We start from the raw sequence: 22,897 nt of genomic DNA, 5'->3' as shown, positions 1-22,897 counted from the left end.
ATGAATAACTGGACAGATCAGGCACCACAAGAGAACCCCATAAACAAGCACTCAGAGTAATGACGGAGGGCATGTCTGAATTCAAAATGTTGGATGTCTGGAGATTACACAACGACACAAACTCGAGGGTACACATGTGTCCATGTATCACAATAGCTGGGCACATATAGTTTATTGGTTGGCAACGGAAATAGCCAGCACATGGATATGGGATGTACAGCACCTCCCCAGGACAATGTTAGACCATAATCCAATACTGATTACACTTGACCTTACCCATTATACCCCCCCCACCCTTCATCTGGCGTTTCAATGCTAAAGCATTGCTGGACCCTCTCTACAATACGACCATACGCCATGCCATAGAGTATTTCCGCATCAATGCCACTTCAGTGACGGATGCTGGCGTATTATGGGAGGCTTATAAAGCCACTATACGTGGCGTTTGCATCAGTACGAATGCTGGTATGCTACATGACATTCGAACCCAACTGCAAAAATGTGAGGATGCACCGAGACAGCTGGAAACAGACTTTGAACACACACAAAACTCTGCCACACTTGGGGACACAAAAGAGCATTTGGCTGAATATCAGGTATTAGCAGCCAGTGAAAAATGGTACCTATCACATCGTCAGACAGCTAGAACATATGGGAGAGGTGGTAGACCAGGTCATATATTAGCCCAGAAAATATGTAATCCACGCACCACACATGTGGTTACCAATATTAAAGATACACAGGGAATACAACAATATGCTACGGCAGACATACTTCAAACTTTCATGGCAACCTATAGTGATCTATACGTGACACGTAAGACAGCCAATGGTAGAGAAATTCTCGACTACCTTGAGGACAAAGCCATCGCATGGCGGTCTGATAATCAGAGGGAATATTTAGCACAAACTATTACCGTAGAGGAAGTCACAGATGCCATAAAAACACTCCCGAACGGTAAGGCCCCAGGCCCTGATGGGTTTACGGGGGAGTTTTACAAAGCATATGTAGACTCAATATGTCCATATGTTGTAGAAATGTACGGGAATGCACACCAGAAGCAAATCTTACCGCCCACGCTACGAGAAGCCCTTATAGTCGTGTTATTGAAGCCTGATAAAGACCCCACCTGTAGTGATTCCTACTGCCCACTGTCATTAATAAATACAGACACAAACATTTTAGTGAAAATACTCGCTACTAGACTACAGCCACTAATGCAAAATATAGTACTACCTGACCAATCTGGATTTATTCCCCACCACTCTACATCACATAACATACTCACACTGCACTTTCACATCAACTCAACCCAGACTTGGAGGCGGCGGCGGTGTTACTCGACTCTGCCAAGGCATTTGACTTGGTGGAGTGGGAGTACCTATTTACGGTCCTGCAGAAAATGTGCCTGCCCCCTGTCTTAATGACATGGATCAAAATTTTACATAACAAACCAGTGGCGAGAATAAAAGTACACCTGCATGTATCAGACGTTATCCAAATACAACGCGGCATGCAACAGGGATGTCCCCCTTCACCATTGTTATTTGCTGTAGCGCTAGAACCATTGGCATGTAAGATACGCCAAAAACACGCTTCTACAGCCCTACAAATCCCTCAACGCCCGATAAGCATATCAATGTACGCAGACGATATGGTGCTATATGTACGAGAACCCTGCATCCACCTGTCCCCACTATTACGAGAATATATTACATTTGGCAGACACTCCAGACTCCAAATAAATTGGAGCAAATCCACAATCATACCCCTTACTGACATTACTAAACCGACCCCGGTGGAATTCCCGCTAGAATGGCAAACAGACCCTGTAAAATATTTAGGCATCTGGTATCATAGAGAACCAAGGGTGGTAATTAGAGAAAATTATGGTACGGCAATCTCTAAAATCAAAGGGAAAATAGATAGATGGATTCACCTCCCATTATCGTTAGCGGATAGAAAGGCCATTGTGAAAATGGTCATCCTACCTAAAATATTATATCTATTCAATAACATCCCAATAACTCCCCCACAACAGAATTCCAGAAACTCACCACATGTATAACTCACCTTATATGGGCCGGGAAAGCAGCACGAATAGAACTACACACTTCGACATTGCCATACCCCAAGGGCGGATTTGCTGTTCCAGATTTGTTACTGTACTATTTATGTGCGCAAGCACAATAGGCACATTGTTGGTTCTTTCTGATACGCTATCTGCCACACACAGCCGTGGAAGATAGAGATGCCAATCTAATTCCACTGCATTGTAGTTTGCCACACCCTCACCCCTATTTTAGCAGAAATGAAATAAACATCATAAAAACTATGAACTCAACATGGAAACGTATGGGAAAACTGACTGAGAAACTACCTCTATATGCACCAGCATTGCCACTCCAACATCATCCTGCATTAACAGTGACACACACTGGCAATGGCATGTCAATACTACAACAGTTGGGAATAGCTACTATGGGGAACTTATACATAGAAGGTAACTTCATAGATGAGGCTGATCTCAGTTACATACATAATCAAAAACTCCTCTTTAAATTCACCTTCCATAGACTTCAAGGAACTATTAAAGATCTATACACCACATACCCCACTGAGCCACTGACGTTGGCAGCGCTACAAATGATCATCACCAACCCAAATATTGCACACATGGCATCCAAACTATACAAATTATTACAAGAGGATATTGCAGGGAATACCAACAAAGCCAGAGATTGGTGGAATTCCCAATTAGAGACGCCACAACAGGAGGAAGACTGGCAAAATGCCTGCGCTCACAACCCAACTTACACCAAACGACAACTTGCAAATTATTCACTACAAGTATGTACATCAAATATACCGCACCCCACTCAAATTGTTTAAATGTGGACTGAGGGTGTATGCTAGATGCATTTGCTGTGGAGAAGATAATGCCGACTTCATACACCTGACATGGAGATGCACAACAATTTCCCACTATTAGGAAGACGTTACGACGACACTAGGTCAAATGTTGGAAACACCAATAGAATGTACAGCGACGGTGTGCCTGCTGGGCATAGTGGGAAAGTTAAAAGCCGCCAAAACGCAAACTTTGTGTTATTGCATTATTGATGGCAAAAAGGTGCCTGTCCATGTGTTGGGGAGGTAGACGGTCACCTAGCAGGAAACAATGGTTAACAGATCTTGTGTATTTTAAAGACACTTTAAAAACGTATGAAGAAGAGCTCCCAATGGGTGCCAGACCAAAAGAATCCTGGCTGCCACTGTCTGAATATCTGAGATCTAACCTGGATTTGCTGACCACTCCAGTTGTGTAACGGAATATATTCCCATGTACTGTAATTGTGTAAGGTATCACGATACATCTGTATTACTGTAATCTGGGATGTTCTTTTTTGTATTGCACTGTTATTATGACACTGCTGTCATTTGTATGCTTATGATAAAAGCTTTAATAAAAAAAACAAAAAAGACACTGGATGGAATTGCACCAAATTTTGCAGAAAGTTAACTTTTGGTCCAGGAAGAACACTTTTTGTTATTTGGTGCAAATCCGTTCAATAGTTTTAGAGGTATTAAAAGAAAACCAAATTTGCATATCTAGGGACGCAGACCCTCCGCGGATCCACCCGTGGTGGCTCCGTGGCTCCACGGGCCACAGCAAGGTCCTGATTGGCTGGTCGCAATTTGACAGAAAGGTTGAGCCCTCCATTTTATATATCGGGGGATGGTCCCAAGGGCTAAAAAGTAGCATCTAAAATAAATGGAGTGGTCAGGTTAGAGCTTTCCTGATCCCATGTTTGTGTTAAAGATGAGGCAAAAGAATGTAAAGTGAGCAGCAAAATGCCAGAAAATGTTTGTTTTTTTGCCATGTGTGATATCCGCGGATCACTGCAAACCCTGCATAAATCTGTGAAGGCTCTGTGGATCTCCCCGCAAATCAAAAAAATATATAAATATAATCACATACCCAGTGACACCCATACAGACCCTCTCACATCCACTGTGACACCCAAACAGATACTCTCACACCCAGTCTCACACCCAGACAGATGCTCTTATACCAGTGTGACAGCCAGACAGACCCTCTTGCATCCACTCTGACATCCAGACATACATTTTGACACTTACTCTAAGACCCATACAAACACTCTCACACCCAGTGACACACATACAGACACACTCACATACATACAGATGCAGTCACACCCACTCACACACACAAACAGATAGTCTCACAACCACTGTGATGCCTATACAGACACTTCCATACCCACTCACATACACCGACACCCCTACACCCACTGGCACACACAGAGACTCCATACCCATTCTGACACCCATAGAAACACTGTCACACCTACTCACACACACAGACACTCTCACACCCACACACACAGACACTCTTCCTCCCACTCTGATGTCCATACAAATACTCTCACACCCAGTGACATACACAGACACTCTCACACCCACTCTGATGGCCAGACACTTTCATACCAAGTCATACACCCATATAGATACTCTTATACCTACTCACACACACTGACACTCCTACACTCACTCACATACCCATATAGATACTCTCACTTTCATACCCACACAGACCCTCTCACTCCTACACTTATGCAGACACTTTCACCCCCACTCACATACCCATACAGACACTCCCACAACCACTCACACACCCAGATAGACCCCCGTAAACCCACTGGTTGAAGCACTGACAGAGCTATTCTAATATCCACTTAAACACTGACATACTCACAGACCCCCACAGGCACTTACACAGCCAGTCACGTGCACACACAAAGTGTTACATCTACTCACAAAGCTGTAGAAGGGAATCATAAATGCCTTGTTTTGTATTAAATGTGTTCCTTTGGTTTGCGGACCCGTGATGGATCCACATGGTCTAGTAAAAATTATTGAAAAAGGTGATTTAAAAAGAAAATGAATCAGTGTTTGAGAAAAGGGGCGGCTCTGAAAAGAGTATTTATATTTATTGCGTGTAAATTATAGCTACACATAAAACAGGATGCAGTCTTTCAAGATGTTCAGGAACACCATTTTGTCTTTCTCTATAAAATGCACTCCATCAGTTCTGTAGATCCCTTCCATGTCAAATCATAAGTTGTTGTTGAAGATAGAGCTCATCTTATGGTCTCTGAGGAATGCAGAACCAGTGTTAATAACTTTTTCTGGCTTTGTCTATCTGTGGACAGAATTCGTTTGACCACTTCCATTTTTGCTGTTGGCAAATGTTAATGAATACCAAGGCAGTGTGAGGAAAGGTGCCATTAATTGACCAAAGGTATCCTTTATTAGGATTTCCAGTCCTACCACTGTCAGTGTCCCTGACAGTGGTCATTGCCACCACAGTGCATAACCTGGATTTCTAGATGCTGACAATCCACAATGCTTTCAACCAAGGGCAGCAATTGATGCCACTTTAACCCCCTCTCACCAGCCCAAATATTGTCCACATTAGGTAAAATCATGTCCCTGTAAATCCCACTCTTTCTAGCACACTGTCTAGCTCAAAATAAACAAGCTATGACCCACAATCCACACTCTAACCATTTTGAAATTAAGGAGGAGTAGCACACAGGAGAAGGCTGGAGCAGAATGAGACAGTTTTCAAAATTAAAGGCAATTACAATGGAGCACAGCACAAAATATAATTTGATTTGATGATGTAAATATGCAGGTTCCCAAAATTAGGCAGTGATTTTGAGAAAAAAGTAACTAGATCTGCAACTGGCTATGGAATTTTTTTTAAATGTTATGCTATTTGGGATACGCTACAGTTGAATTTGAAGTTAGTATGCTGCTCTCAGAAAGTATTGTGAACTTTTGACCTACTGGTACAAGTGAATATTCCAAAGGAGGTTGCTATGGAAACTAAGCTTAAACAGTTTGGGGGGATAAGTGTTGAAGAGACTGTACTTTCAACTGTAAAAGTAGAGTGTTCCACACACATTATGAAGGAATTATTTATAAATTAGTACTATCTGATAAAGTTAAATGTAGGTGGAAATTACAGTAGTATAATCTTAAATGGTTAAACAGACTCCCATGCAGATTCACAAATTTGCTACGAAGTTACTCGTGGGGCTGCACTGAGCGTCATGGCGGATCCAATACCTCTACCAAAATGGGCTTTCTTTAGAGGAGGGTTAGAAATGGTTAACAATGCTGACCATTCCAAAGTATTATACCATACATTAAATATGAAAGGGATGTTGGGATTTGTTTTCTGACTGAGTAAACTTGAAAGTAAAGTTGAAAAGGTTGCCATTGATGGTTCCCTTTTATGAGAGCGTGTATCACTCTTGTGCTTGGTTTTTGCACCTTTCCAATAAGAAGAGATTCTAGCTGAAACCTAGAAACAAAAATAGATGCCAATAAACACATTTAACAGGTATGTGAATTAAGGTCTAGTTTAAGAATATTTGCTAGAGAAGGCATGAATATATACAAGGTGTATGAAAGTGAGTATTATGATTACAAAAAGTAAAAGAAAATATAAATGGAGGGCATGTGATGAAAGTAAGGAAAAGTACAATGATCACCAAAGGAGGATTACAATTTTGTAAAGAGCAAAAAGACCCAGGCATACACTGAATGAGATACTGTTACAATCACTCAAGCACTAATGAGTCCAATAATACACCCACGCATTTCATCAAGTATACCCTGACACACCCAGGTATACACTGATGTATAAACTGTAACACCCGGCACACACTGATGCTTACACTGTAACACCCAGGAGCACACTGATGCACACCACTGCATACCCAGTTACACACAGTTGCTTTCAAGCACACACCGATGCACACACTAACACATATAGACACATACCTATTCATCCACTAACAGACCAATGCACACACTCATGTAATCACTAACACCACTAGGTACACACTGATACCTACACTAACACATCCAGGTAGACACTGATGTTTACACTAACACACGCATACACACTTATGTATACGACAACTTCAGTGACCATCCACAAGACGCCACAGACGGCCCCCCGCCCCCCAGAAACACCAGCCAGCTCACCATCTCAACTGGACACTGATCACGGCCGAAGACACCGCCTCGACCATGAAAAGCATCCACTTGGGGGCCCCCACTGACTCATGGCCCACTCACATCTACCACAGAGCCGCGACCGCCATCGCACCCGAACTACAATGCACCGTCAACACCACCTTCAAAGAGGCACCTTCCCAGACAACTGGAAGCGCGCAGATGTCAGACCTCTGCTCAAGAAGCCCACAGCTGACTCCACCGACCTCAGGAACTATCGGGCCATCTCGCTCCTCCCCTTCGCAGCCACTGAGCTCTTGAGGCGGAAGCCGGGAGCGAGACTCTATTTTTAAACCTTGTTATCATTGATTGTCACTGTATATTTGTCAAAAACTTACTCACTTCGCTCCTCGCCCAGTCGTGCTCGTGCTGCGGATCCTGCGCTGCCGCGGCATCTTATTCAAACTTGCTTTGCCGCCATTCCCGCGAGCCCGGAGGCCACGCCCCTTTCAGAGGCCACGCCCCCCGCCGTCAAACCTACAAATAGACGCTGATTACTAGCGCCTGACCACTACCCACTGAGCTCTTGAGGCGGAAGCCGGGAGCGAGACTCTATTTTTAAAACTTGTTATCATTGATTGTCACTGTATATTCGTCAAAAACGTACTCACTTCGCTCCTCGCCCAGTTGTGCTCGAGCTGCGGATCCTGCGCTGCTGCGGCATCTTATTCAAACTTGCTTTGCCGCCATTCCCGTGAGCCCGGAGGCCACGCCCCTTTCAGAGGCCACGCCCCCCCCGCCATCAAACCTACAAATAGAAGCTGATTACTAGCGCCTGACCACTACCCACTGAGCTCTTGAGGCAGAAGCCGGGAGTGAGACTCTATTTTTAAACCTTGTTATCATTGATTGTCACTGTATATTTGTCAAAAACGTACCCACTTTGCTCCTCGCCCAGTTGTGCTCGCGCTGCGGATCCTGCGCTGCCGCGGCATCTTATTCAAACTTGCTTTGCCGCCATTCCCGCGAGCCCAGAGGCCACGCCCCTTTCAGAGGCCACGCCCCCCCGCCGTCAAACCTACAAATGGACACTGATTACTAGCGCCTGACCACTACCCACTGAGCTCTTGAGGCGGAAGCCGGGAGCAAGACTCTATTTTTAAACCTTGTTATCATTGATTGTCACTGTATATTTGTCAAAAACTTACTCACTTCGCTCCTCGCCCAGTTGTGCTCGCGCTGCGGATCCTGCGCTGCCGCGGCATCTTATTTAAACTTGCTTTGCCGCCATTCCCGCGAGCCCGGAGGCCACGCCCCTTTCAGAGGCCACGCCCCCCCGCCGTCAAACCTACAAATAGACGCAGATTACTACCGCCTGACCACTACCCACTGAGCTCTTGAGGCGGAAGCCGGGAGCGAGACTCTATTTTTAAACCTTGTTATCATTGATTGTTACTGTATATTTGTCAAAAACTTACTCACTTCGCTCCTCGCCCAGTTGTGCTCGCGCTGCGGATCCTGCGCTGCCGCGGCATCTTATTCAAACTTGCTTTGCCGCCATTCCCGCGAGCCCGGAGGCCACGCCCCTTTCAGAGACCACGCCCCCCCGCCGTCAAACCTACAAATAGACGCTGATTACTAGCGCCTGACCACTACCCACTGAGCTCTTGAGGCGGAAGCCGGGAGCAAGACTCTATTTTTAAACCTTGTTATCATTGATTGTCACTGTATATTTGTCAAAAACGTACTCACTTCGCTCCTCGCCCAGTTGTGCTCGCGCTGCGGATCCTGCGCTGCCGCGGCATCTTATTCAAACTTGCTTTGCCACCATTCCCGCGAGCCCGGAGGCCACGCCCCTTTCAGAGGCCACGCCCCCCCGCCGTCAAACCTACAAATAGACGCTGATTACTAGCGCCTGACCACTACCCACTGAGATCTTGAGGCGGAAGCCGGGAGCGAGACTCTATTTTTAAAACTTGTTATCATTGATTGTCACTGTTTATTTGTCAAAAACTTACTCACTTCGCTCCTCGCCCAGTTGTGCTCGCGCTGCGGATCCTGCGCTGCCGCGGCATCTTATTCAAACTTGCTTTGCCACCATTCCCGCGAGCCCGGAGGCCACGCCCCTTTCAGAGGCCACGCCCCCCCGCCGTCAAACCTACAAATAGACGCTGATTACTAGCGCCTGACCACTACCCACTGAGCTCTTGAGGCGGAAGCCGGGAGCGAGACTCTATTTTTAAACCTTGTTATCATTGATTGTCACTGTATATTTGTCAAAAACGTACTCACTTCGCTCATCGCCCAGTCGTGCTCGTGCTGCGGATCCTGCGCTGCCGCGGCATCTTATTCAAACTTGCTTTGCCGCCATTCCCGCGAGCCCTGAGGCCACGCCCCTTTCAGAGGCCACGCCCCCCGCCGTCAAACCTACAAATAGACGCTGATTACTAGCGCCTGACCACTACCCACTGAGCTCTTGAGGCGGAAGCCGGGAGCAAGACTCTATTTTTAAACCTTGTTATCATTGATTGTCACTGTATATTTGTCAAAAACTTACTCACTTCGCTCCTCGCCCAGTCGTGCTCGCGCTGCGGATCCTGCGCTGCCGCGGCATCTTATTCAAACTTGCTTTGCCACCATTCCCGCGAGCCCGGAGGCCACGCCCCTTTCAGAGGGCACGCCCCCCCGCCATCAAACCTACAAATAGACGCTGATTACTAGCGCCTGACCACTACCCACTGAGCTCTTGAGGCAGAAGCCGGGAGCAAGACTCTATTTTTAAACCTTGTTATCATTGATTGTCACTGTATATTTGTCAAAAACTTACCCACTTCGCTCCTCGCCCAGTTGTGCTCGCGCTGCGGATCCTGCGCTGCCGCGCCATCTTATTCAAACTTGCTTTGCCGCCATTCCCGCGAGCCCGGAGGCCACGCCCCTTTCAGAGGCCATGCCCCCCCACCGTCAAACCTACAAATAGACGCTGATTACTAGCGCCTGACCACTACCCACTGAGCTCTTGAGGCGGAAGCCGGGAGCGAGACTCTATTTTTAAACCTTGTTATCATTGATTGTCACTGTATATTTGTCAAAAACGTACTCACTTCGCTCCTCGCCCAGTTGTGCTCGCGCTGCGGATCCTGCACTGCTGCGGCATCTTATTCAAACTTGCTTTGCCGCCATTCCCACGAGCCTGGAGGCCACGCCCCTTTCAGAGGCCACGCCCCCCGCCGTCAAACCTACAACTAGACGCTGATTACTAGCGCCTGACCACTACCCACTGAGCTCTTGAGGCAGAAGCCGGGAGCGAGACTCTATTTTTAAACCTTGTTATCATTGATTGTCACTGTATATTTGTCAAAAACGTACCCACTTCGCTCCTCGCCCAGTTGTGCTCGCGCTGCGGATCCTGCGCTGCCGCGGCATCTTATTCAAACTTGCTTTGCCACCATTCCCGCGAGCCCCGAGGCCACGCCCCTTTCAGAGGCCACGCCCCCGCCGTCAAACCTACAAATAGACGCTGATTACTAGCGCCTGACCACTACCCACTGAGATCTTGAGGCGGAAGCCGGGAGCGAGACTCTATTTTTAAACCTTGTTATCATTCATTGTCACTGTATATTTGTCAAAAACTTACTCACTTCGCTCCTCGCCCAGTTGTGCTCGCGCTGTGGATCCTGCGCTTCCGCAGCATCTTATTCAAACTTGCTTTGCCGCCATTCCTGCGAGCCCGGAGGCCACGCCCCTTTCAGAGGCCACGCCCCCCGCTGCCGCCCCACCTATCCATAAATCATGTGCACCTTCCGGACGCGCAGCGGGCGCGCCGTCTGCGCGCTGAAGGTGCGCCAAAGGTAAGCCCGTCTGCACCCGTCCGCGGCCGAACGGGCCCAGGGGCCATCCATCATGCCCAGACTGTTCAATACTCTTCCACTAAGCTCCACACCCTCCAAGGCCTGTGGCCTTTGGAGGACTCTGTGATGTCACAAATCGATAGACTGGGACTGACGGTTTTGCGCCCCCCCCTCTTCAGCTGCCCTCACCCCTCCCTCCCCCTGTCCCCCTTGCCCTCCCCGCCCCCACCACTTTGTCCGTCTTTTATCTCAACACCAGGTCAGCAGTTAAGCATTGTCATGAACTCTTCATCTTGTCGGGCTTGCACAAACCGGATCTCTCATTCCTTACAGAGACCTGGTTTTGTGACAACTCCCTCTCTCCTTTACTAGCTGCCCTCCCCGCTGCTTACTATGCTCTGCGCGCCGACCGACCCTCCGGCAAATTGGGAGGCGGCGTCGCCTTGATCGCCCGCAAAGAATTCTCCTTTCAGCTGTTATCCTTTCCTCTCATTGGATCATCAGACTTTTTAGTCACCCACTCACCTTCCTTTAGAGTCCCACTTACCTGCCTGCTCATGTACCGCCCCCCCAACCTTCTCCATCCTTTCTCCCCGGCTTCCAAGATCTAGTGGCCACCCTACCGGTCAACAACACCTCCATCCTGATTCTAGGTGATTTTAACTATTGGCCGTCCGACCCTGCCGAATGTTCGTTTTCGAAAGACTTCTTAGACACCCTCCGCTCCCTCAACTTTGATTCTCACGTTCACTCTCCCACCCACATTCAGGGCCACATCCTGGACCAAATTTGGTCCCTAAATTGCCCTCTAGCCTCCCTGCTCATCTCCCCCTGCGCCTGGTCCGATCACATTTTGTTGTCCTTCTCCAAGCCCTCTCCCCCCAAAAACACCTGGGCGCGCTCATGGAGCAAGGTGGACTTGCCCGCTCTTTCCGCCACTCTCCTTGCACTTAGTCCTAACCTACACGGCCTGTCATCCTCCGCACAAGCCGACTCCATCAACTCCTGGCTCCTGTCAGGCTGCGACTCTGTCGCTCCCCTCAGGCGGGTGTCCTCCAGACGTGCGAACAACGCCAACCGCTGGTTCAATGAGGAACTCAAGGTACTAAAACTCACAGTGCGCCATGCCGAGCGGGCCTGGCGACGTGACTACTGCCCTAACCTCAAAACCCAGTATACCATCCTCCTGTCTCAATATAAAAAAACTATTTTGGCTACGAAGACGGCCTACTTCTCCTCTAAAAACATGGCCGCTGAAAACCAGCCCAGAGAAATTTTCTCTATTGTTCACGACCTTGCTTATTCCGACAGAGCCACCCTCAAACCCACCCCCTCCCAGGATCTATGTGATTCTCTTAACTCTTACTTTCTTGACAAAATCTCTAATATCAAAGCTAATATCCCTTCTCCCCCCCCCTTCCTTCGTCAACCCCCAGTGCCCATCAGTCGCGGCACACCTCGATTCTTTCCCTCCCTTGACTGAGGAAGCCTTTCTCTCCCTTCTCCCCTTGATTAAATCAGGCTCTCCTCTTGACCCCTGCCCTGCCTACATCCTGAGGCACATTTACTCGGTCTGTGCGCAGCCCCCTCTCGAATTTCTCAATAGCTCACTGTCCCAGGGCACTGTCATTCAACCTCTAAAATCGGCCATCATTGTCCCCATCCTCAAAAAACCGGGCGCCGATCCCTCCGCTCCCGTTAATTATCGCCCCATCTCATTGCTGCCCTTCCTAGGGAAGGTGCTGGAGCGCCATGTTACCAGAGCTCTCAGTACCTTTGTGGGGGAAAATGGAGTACTAGCCCCCCGTCAGGCCGGATTTCGCCCGCACACTCCACGGAGTCCGTAGTGCTATCGGTCCTTGACAATCTCAGAGAAAGTATGGACACTAACCATCCCCAGGCCCTGGTACTCCTCGACCTTTCCGCTGCTTTTGACACGGTTGACCACTCCATCTTACTCTCTTGTGTCGGAGCGGCGGGGGTCGGTGGCTCTGCTTTGGTCTGGCTGTCCTCCTTCCTGACGGACCGCACCCAGGCTGTTCGCTTGGGCGACTACTCGGCGGACTTCCGGAAGGTGCAATGCGGGGTCCCCCAGGGTTCTTCCCTTTCTCCTCTTTTATTTAATTTGTAAATTGCCCCTCTCATCTTTGCTCTTCAGCAAATGGAGGTCTCCGTCTACAATTACGCAGATGACCTCCAGCTTATTTTTACTTTGTCCCCCTCCCCTGAGTCCACGGCAAATTTCCAGTCGATTATGATCTTTATCCGGGACTGGATGAACTACAACCACCTGAAATTAAACCCTGCCAAAACTGAGTTGGTTCTGACAGGTGGCTGTACCAGTCCCTGGTCCCCGTCTTTCTGGCCCCCCTCCCTAGGTCCCCCCCTCCTCCCTCTTCCTCCGTGAAAACTCTAGGGATCATACTGAACGATCAACTCACACTGCACTCCCAGGTCAGCTCCGTGGTCTCTCCTCCTTTCTCTCATTCTCGCACCATCCGCAAAGTCTCCCGTTTCTTTTCTTTTTCCGCCCTGAAACTCATCGTCCTGGCGATGGTAATCTCCCACCTAGACTACGGCAACGCTCTATACTGCGGCATGCCCGCCTATAGCATGCGACGACTACAACTGGTCCAAAATCAGGCTGCCCGCCTGGTTCACAATCTGGCCAAATTCCACCATGTCACTCCGCTCTTGAAGTCCTTGCACTGGCTCCCTATACGAGAACGAGTTCAGTTCAAGATAGGATGTATCACGTTTCTAGCTCGGGCCGGCGCAGCCCCTGCGTTCATCTCCTCGAAAATCAAAGCTTACGCCCCGTCTGGGAACTATGCTCATCCTCTCTACAATTGTTGACAGTTTCCCGCTTTAGGTGTAATAAGTGGGGGGGCACGAAATTTTCCACACTTGCCCCTGTCTTCTGGAATTCTCTCCCCGCTCACCTTAGATCTTCCACTCAATACCCGCACTTTCGTAAGGCGCTCAAAACCTTGCTTTTCTCACAGGCCTTCCCATCATAATTGTCCTATTCCTCCCCTCCTCTCCGACCCTCTTGCCCTCTTGGGCTCAGTACTTCACAGCGCCATGAAACCGCCAGGTGTCCGTGCACTCTATAAATATTTTAAACTCAAACTGAAAGTTGCAGAGAAAACAGTCGTCAGGAAACTGGCACGATTCATTGAAGAGAACGCAGTCCTTGACCCGTCCCAATCCGGATTCCGAAGCAACCACAGCACAGGGACTGACCTACTCACTGCCACAGATGACTTATGCACCCTCCTGGACCAAGGCCACTCTGCAGCCCTCATCCTACTCGACCTATCAGCGGCCTTCGACACCTTCCCCACCACACACTAGTCGCTAGACTACACGACGCAGGCATACAAGGAACAGCCCTGGACTGGATCGATCATTTCTCACCGGAAGAAGCCAAAGGATTAGACTCCCACCCTTCCTCTCCGACCCCACGAAAATCACCTGCGGAGTCCCACAGGGTTCATCCCTAAGCCCCACCCTCTTCAACATCTACATGGCTCCCCTCACAGCCATCGTCCAACAACAAGGCCTCAACATCGTATCCTATGCCGACGACACCCAGCTCATCCTCTCCCTAACCAAAGACCCCACCACTGCCAAACTCAGCTTCCAGAAAGGAATGCAAGACGTCGCAGTCTGGATGACCAACAGCTGCCTGAAGCTCAACGCCGAGAAGACAGAAGTCCTCATCCTCTGTACCACCCCTTCTGCATGGGACAGCATCTGGTGGCCGACCGCCCTCGGAAGCCCACCTACCCCCTCAGACCACACCAAGAACCTTGGCATCGTACTCGACTCATCACTCACCATGAACCGACAGGTCAACGCCGTCACCTCCAGCTGCTTCAACACCCTCCGCATCCTCCGCAAGACCTTCAAGTGGCTCCCCCCTGAGTCAAGGAAGACAGTCACCCACGCACTCATCACCAGCAGACTGGACTATGGAAATGCACTCTACGCCGGCATCAACAAGTCCATACTCTGCAAACTCGAGACAATACAGAACACTGCCGCCAGACTCGTCCTCGGCATCCCCCGACACGAACAGATCAGTCAACACCTACGAAGTCTCCACTGGCTCCCTGTGGATTAAAGAGTCACTTCCAAAATCCTCACTTACGCCTACAAATGCCTACACAACAACGGACCCAAATACCTCAACAACAGAATCAACTTCCACGTACCCAAAAGAAACCTCCGATCTTCCAACCTCACACTGGCTGAAACCCTGCGCATCGGCAGAGCCAGAGCAGGTGGAAGATCCTTCTCTCATATTGCAGCCAAGACCTGGAACGAGCTACCAGCAGATATCAGACGCGCCCCCTCCCTGAACACCTTCAGAAAGACCCTCAAGACCTGGCTCTTCGGCTAAACAGATCTGCGGACCTCCCCCTCAGTGCCTTGAGACCCTCACAGGTGAGTAGCGTGCTTACAATTCCCTGATTGATTGCTTGATTGATTGATTGATTGATTGATTGATTGATTGATTGATTGATTGATTGATTGACAAAGACAAGCAGGCATACACTGATACATACACTGAGACAGCTAGGCAGACCCTGATGCACACACTAACACACCGAAGTACCCACTGATGCATACACTGCAGACACTGATGCATACACTAACACACTGAAGTACCCACTGATGCATACTCTGACACACCCAGGTGCACACTTATGCACACAGTGATATTACCAGGGAGACACTGATGCAGATACTGACACATCCAGAAGCACATTAATACATACACTGACACCCTAGAAGCTTACTAATGCGTACCCAGACACACCAAGTCACACACTGATACAACTACTGTCACAGTCACGTAAACACTAATGCAGCTACTGAGACACCCAGGTGCATACTAATGCAGGCACTGACACACCTATGTACCCACTAATACAGCTACTGAAACCAACATGTGTGCACCAAGACACACACTGACAGACCCACCAAACACAAATGCAGTTACTGACACACCCATAGACATACCAATTGACACACAGACACACCTGGTTAAACATTAATGTAGCTACTAAGCTACTCAAACACACACTAATGCTGGGATGTGACTCACCCAGCTAGACAGTAATATAGCTACAAACACAGCTAGGCTAAACAGTAATACAGCTGCTAGGTATACACTGAGAAACACAGTAAGAGACCCAGGTAAACACTAATGCATGCATGGACATAGCCATGCACACACTAATACACATGAAATCTAGTTACATACTGAGTAATTCAGTTGGAATTAGGTGACTGAAAAGTTTTGTTAGTGGTAGATAGTGCTTAGGTGAATATTTGTGTTGCCTACATATGATTTCATTGACTCATTCACAATCGGTATATTTAATTTATTTGTAAAGCTACAGCTCACTCCCCTAGCTGTGCCCAGGATATGTGAAGTCACTAGTAGTAGACACATTGTAGGTCAGATTATGTAACCTAGAGAAGAAGGCCTTCAAATATGTGTTACACGTACTACTCCACAACCTCTGTCTAAAGTATGCTGTAGGTAGGCCATAGCAAGGGTGCTATGTGCCTAAAATGTAAGACACATACTTTGAAGTTTCAGTGAGTTACCTGCGCACTTAGGGCCAGATGTACGACCCGTTTTTGCATGCGCAAACAGGTTTGCGAACCTGTTTGCGCACGCAAAAACATATTGGGCCATGAACATAGTTTATTTAGGAAGTTGCAATTTGTTTGCGACTCGCTAAATAGGTTTCGTGACTAGCTATTTGGAAGGGGCGTTCCCTTCCAAATAGCAAGTCTCAAAACAATGTACTAATGTTTTGCGACCGCCATTGCGGTTGCAAAACACTCACAACTACCACCTACTTCAAGTAGGTGGTAATGCATTTGCAAATGGGAAGGGGTCCCCTATGCAAATGCATGCAAAATAATTTTTTAAGGGCAGGCAGTGGTCCCAGGGAACACTGCCAGCCCTTAAAAAAATTAAACGAAAACTTTTCCTTTCTTTTTTTTTTAAATGCATCCTGTTTTCCTCTAAGGAAAACGGGCTGCAGTTAAAAAAAAAAGCTGCTTTATTAAAAAGCAGTCCCATGCATGTTGGTCTGCTGAGCCCCGCAGGCCCCCATCCCTGGGTGGGCATGCATTCACAATGGGCTCGCAAATTGCGAGAGGCTCATTAAAATTAATGAGCCTCGCAATTTGCAACCCCATTTGAAAACGCAAAACAGTGTAAACACACTGTTGTACGTTTCATTTAGTGCCTCGCACTTTGTGACGCGCAATGTGTCGCAAATTGCGAGGCACTAAATGAAAAGGTTGTACATCTGGCCCTTAGAGACCTATACTCCCAGTTATACATCCAATCTCCCAACCATACTATAACTCACATACCTATGTACAAAAGCATAGAACCACTGACACACTCAGTCAGACAGTGAGAGGCACTTACTCCTTCATTCACACACACAGCACTTATGTATCCAGCAGTAACTGAGGCAGTTGCACACACATTTGCATGCCCTAATACTCACAAACACAGCCAGTGAGTAATCCACACAGCCACTTGCATACACATTTACAGACCCATAGAGATACTGAAAGAGCCAGTCATATGCTAACATAGTTACTTACATATCCAATGAAACACCCACAGAGGTACTGATACATCCATTCAGATATGTACTGAAGAAATGACACTACAAAGTCATCCATCCATACAAGCATTTCTTCAAACAAGTCTCGGGGCTGCTACTGCGGAGCCTTTGTGTGCCGTTTTAATGCCATTTAAAACATTTTACCAAGTCTCCCAAGCATGCCCTTATGCATTCAGTAATACACTTAGGCCCACACTGATGCATATATGTATATCTTTCTTTATTAAGATACATTTATGCAATAAAAAGGAAGAGACACCACATAATATATAAAAAAAAGGTATTTCATGCAGCTAAAACATCATAACATTTTGAAACAGTACAAATCAATATAACTCTGAGGGACAAAACTGTACACACCATCGTGCTAAAAGAACTTTACCAATGCGGCCACACAGGTTCAGTCAATTCTAGAGAGCCTAGATCTGTAAGCGGCCCTCAAAAAACGTATCAGTGCACAGTTTGTAAAGGGGTTAGGTAACAACTGTAAGTGCAAGAGTGCCACTTTAGCCTGCCTAAACCTCAAGCTTTTTGACTAGGGCCAGAGGAATTGTTTTCTTGGCACTGAATTTACACAATTGCATGAAATGTAACGTGTCCTGAGGAGATCAAAGATCGCAGCCACAGGGACCTCTTTGGTCTAATGGAAAACCGGAGATGCTAAAAAGTGATAAAGCTGATTGAATCTGAAACGTGTAATTAAAAATCTATCATGAGCACTAGTTAGAGCCAAAAGGTATGGTTCAATACCCTGAACTGACTTTATCATTACATAGGCCCTCACTAAGGGTTTACTAAGCCTAGTGTTTTCATGATTCGCAGTAACACACTCAGGCCCACACTGATGCATATAGTGACACATACACTAATGCATACACTGACACACCCAGTCATACTCAAATCCATACACTAAGACACCCAGGCACACACTGAAGCATATACTGACATACCTAGATGCATACTAACACATACAGTGGCACTCCCAGGCACCTACTGATGCATAGGGTGATACAGCCAGGCATACACTGACACATATTGTGACACACCCAGTCACACAGTGATGCTAACGCTGACACACCCAGGCACACTATTTTAAAAATGCAAGTAATAGAGTTATGGTGGTTATAACAGAATAACATAACTGTTTATGAAGAAAGTTAAATTCTTAAATTATGCAATTTAATACGAGATAATGAAAAGCTAAATGAATTGAATTGCTTTTTCTTTCAGACATCTATTTGTACTTTAAAACAGATTTATAATGCCCGAAAAATTCGAGACAAGAATGAAACAGAGGAAAGCAGACTATCTCCTTACAACAGAGTAAGAAAAGGGACATAATGTGGAGGATGTGGAAAAAAGGGAACATAGTTTCTGGTAAGAAAACAAAAAAGTTTCTTAAAATAGTATGTGGAAGAAAGCAAAGTGCACAAAAACATGTAAATAAAAAGCAAGGTTTTCAAATCAGCAAAAAAGAAGAAAAACTAAGTAATATTAAAAAGAATAAATCTTATAAGAAAGCAAATAGTTTAACAAGGAGAGAAAAGCAATTTAAGGAAATAACAGTTAGAATGTTTTGTAGTAGAGTAATTCAGAATTTGGTACGGACTATATGGCAGTATAAAAGGAAACGCGAAGCAGCCATACAAAACAACATATTAAGGATATAGTTGAAAAGGTATTTGCCCTGAAAAGGAAGCTATTTATTTTTATACTGAACAGGATGAGAACACTGGATAAAACAGTGTTGTCTATGAAGAGAAGAAGCAAAAGAAAGACTTGTGACTAGAACTAACTTTAGTAAAAATGTTCAGAAATAAATGGAAGCATATATCCAGTACTGAGCCTTTCTTTAATGAAGAAAGTTACTTCCAAGAGAACACATTAGTGCATGCAGTTGAAAGAACTGGTCGATGTTATGAAGTGAAAGATGGTAGTCTCATTGCAAAAGAGGAAATGGTTATGATTAATGTAGAGGAAGTGATGACTGAAGAGGTACAAGAAAGACATAGACAGGCCCTTGTATACAAATGGAACTGTAGTAGTATTTTCAGTGTTTGGCAGCAATCAATGGATACATTTAGAGATTTTTTACGTACATTTTTAGATAGAAATGTCAAATGGAAAAATTGCAATTTTGCAAGGATTAAATCATGCAAAGTGAAGAAGTACAGTCATTTACAGGGACATTCAAGTACGCACAAGCACCTTTGACCACTTCAGTGTGTTAGCTGTGCATCACTCTAAAATGTGAAATTTGGTTAGGAGTCTTTACTATGTAAAAACTTCTGCTTTTTGTTTCAGACAAATGAATAGAGCTCTATTGCATGGTACACTAGCAGAGGCATAACATGTTTATGAAGATGTTCAGTTTCGTTTCTTTGATCCTGAACAGGAATGTATGGAAAATGAAGAGTCGGTTATTGTAGGTGTAGAGGAACCGGACACAGGCTTTAGTACTAATAACTTTGCACAAGTGATTGGAACGTATAACACATTATCTTCAGAGAAACCAAACTGTGTTTGTATATGTGTCAATGCACTCACTACAAAAGCCAAACTGGCAATGCAGTTGTATTCTCAAGTCAAGTCAAACTTTATTAGCAATGTTTCCATTGCATAAAAGTCTCACAGTAAAATTGATAACAATATAACGCATTACAGCTAAAACAGTACATACATTGTAAAAAATATATACCAGGATCCGTTCACAGTCAAGAGCTCTCCATCATATCTAGCACATATGTACATACAATTTTAAAGTGCTAAATGATGTATCCACTAGCAGCAAAATCAGTAAGCCTGTAAAATTCATCAAGTGATTAACAGGACAAAGGGATCACATAAAAACATATATATACCACAGGAATAATGATGGAGCACATTAAAATTTCCTAATTTAGGTAACTCATACCTGATTACATAGACCAATTGAACCTACAGATTTGCCTCATCAAGCCAATTAAGTTCTATCCTACGTAGCGAGGCTGCCCAAAGAAAAGAGGCCATTATATAACATGCTGCGGGTGTATCGGGACATTGTAAAAAGTGCAACGCATCCTTACGGTGCAATTCACCCCTACTGTTGAAGTACTGGGTTTTTCAGAACCCAGCGGTGCCAGGGAACACACCCTAAGACTTCGAGTCCTTCCTGTTTCAGACTACAGAAACACAGAGTCTTCTTGGTGAAGTCAAAGATCGTATTAATTGGGTGCAGCCAGTAACAGGTATCCTAGAAGTACAACACGGTGTATATTCTCAGGAGACTGCTCCACCTTACAAAGCCAGCCTTCTCTTTTTATACAAAATATTATTCTTTAGGCAAACATTCCTTATTTTACAGTTGACCATTCACATATTTGCACTACAAAGAAAAAGCAGAGTCATGATGACAAGCCCATATTTCAGTTTGTCCAGCCCTCAATCAATTACCCGGCGAGACTCAGTACTTTCATCAGATATCGACGGACCCCCAATAAAAACGTGCACCTCCTCCTCGTAAAGCAAGTCATAAAGAAAGGAACAGGGACAGGTGTGTGTAAGAATAGGCATGGTTTGTGTGTGATTAAAGGTTTTATGATAGGTTGTGCCTTGATACTAATCTCATTCGGCCACTGGGAAAGGAACTGGCCGAACAGGTTTATCTTGAGGCAGTGGAGTCAGCTTGCCCAGGTTACAGAGGAGTCAGCAAAGGTGTACATGTCCTTCAGACTCGTTTTTGGCCTTAGTCATTGGCCTATGTGAGGGCAATCACAAAATGGCTGCTGTTCAAATGGAACCCGAGGGTTCAGAACGGAAACTCTGATTTCTGGGTAATTTCGTCACCCGAATATGACGAAAATGCTTGTGCATAGTAGTCTAATCATCCTTGGTCTGCTGATACCAAAATCGTCATGATACGACGATGTTTATAACACGGGTCCAGAATTTTCAGTACCACAGACCCTCCTTTTGCCCTTACATAGGCAATAACCTATACTCACGCTAATCTGAGTCCAGGTCTATATTCATAAAGTCATTGAGATGTTGCTGTAGCATCATCCTATTACTTAGCTCGTCTCTTGATACAGGTTTCCTTACACACGACGTAGCACAGAGGCCACATATTGCAGGAGCACACTGTACACACAGACAGGACAGGAAAAGAATGGCTAATCTTCCATCCCCAGGCGGATATCAGTTCCCAGAACCACCCCATCAATGACCAATCTCCTTTATCCACGTGAATAGATTCGGAGATCTTATGCAGTTTGGAAATGGCCTGGTAGACTGTCGGAGCGTTATCTGGAATGAAAACACAGCAACTTGATTGGATCACATTACATACCCCACCTCGGTCTGCAAGTATGACGTCTAATGCGACCCTGTTCTGAAGAGTCATAAGGCGATCCAACTGGAGCTCAGCAGTCAAATTACTAAGGGCACCGACGGTTTCAACTACCGTGGATTCAACCACCCTTGTCAATTGCCTTATGTTCCTGCTGTTAACCATAGGCCCCCAAAACGGCAGAAAACCCTTTACGAAATCTCCAAGTTCTTGTCCTGTAGTGTCTTCTTTATTGATGACACTTCTAACTATCCTTGTCTTATGGTAATCTGCTGCGGCCGTGTAGGTGGGAGGCAACAAGAACGAAACAAAACATGTGCCTGAGAAGTCAGGGGGCAACCATGTATAGGCTCTATTATGGCAGATGAAATAGGTACCCTTAGCTGCTAGGAACGAAGGGGAAGTCTGAGACGCAAAAACATATGTTTCAGTGCAGATATTTTTCCCTAACTGAGCTCTGGGATTCTTGCCATTACCTTGCAAACATAGGTGACCCTGATGGGGTACAATCCAAATCGGGGAGGATCTCTTTGCTCGCTGGTTCTCACTCGGAGTAACTCCATATCCTGTCATGTTCCATCCAATATATGCTAGTGTCTCATCTCTCGTGATAGTCTCATAGGAAATATCTTCCCTAATCATATCTACTATACCCTTAACTAGAGCACTATTCTTAGGATTATCTTTCACAGAACGTAGGGGGTTGGCTTCATGAGCGTATATGAACATCATTCTATATGCCCACACAGAACCATTATGGCTGAAAGGCAGGACCAGATAAGGGATACCTTTATCCGTAGTATGAGGCATAAGACCACACACCCAACAGTTAGTTGTGTTCACTACTAATTGGTGTTGGTGTAGAAGCTAAACGAATGAATTATTGACAAATTCTAATCTTCTAGCGGACTTGTGTTCAGGCAGAGGGTGAAAAGAATGTGAGGAAACAGTAGAAGGAGGTATGGGCTATGTAGTGGGTGCAAATGTCACTTGAA

This window comes from Triturus cristatus, chromosome 5_1, assembly GCF_964204655.1.
Source record: "Triturus cristatus chromosome 5_1, aTriCri1.1, whole genome shotgun sequence".
In the NCBI taxonomy this organism is placed as follows: domain Eukaryota; kingdom Metazoa; phylum Chordata; class Amphibia; order Caudata; family Salamandridae; genus Triturus; species Triturus cristatus.
The sequence above is the reverse complement of the archived record's forward strand: the minus strand, read 5'-3'. Positions refer to the sequence as shown.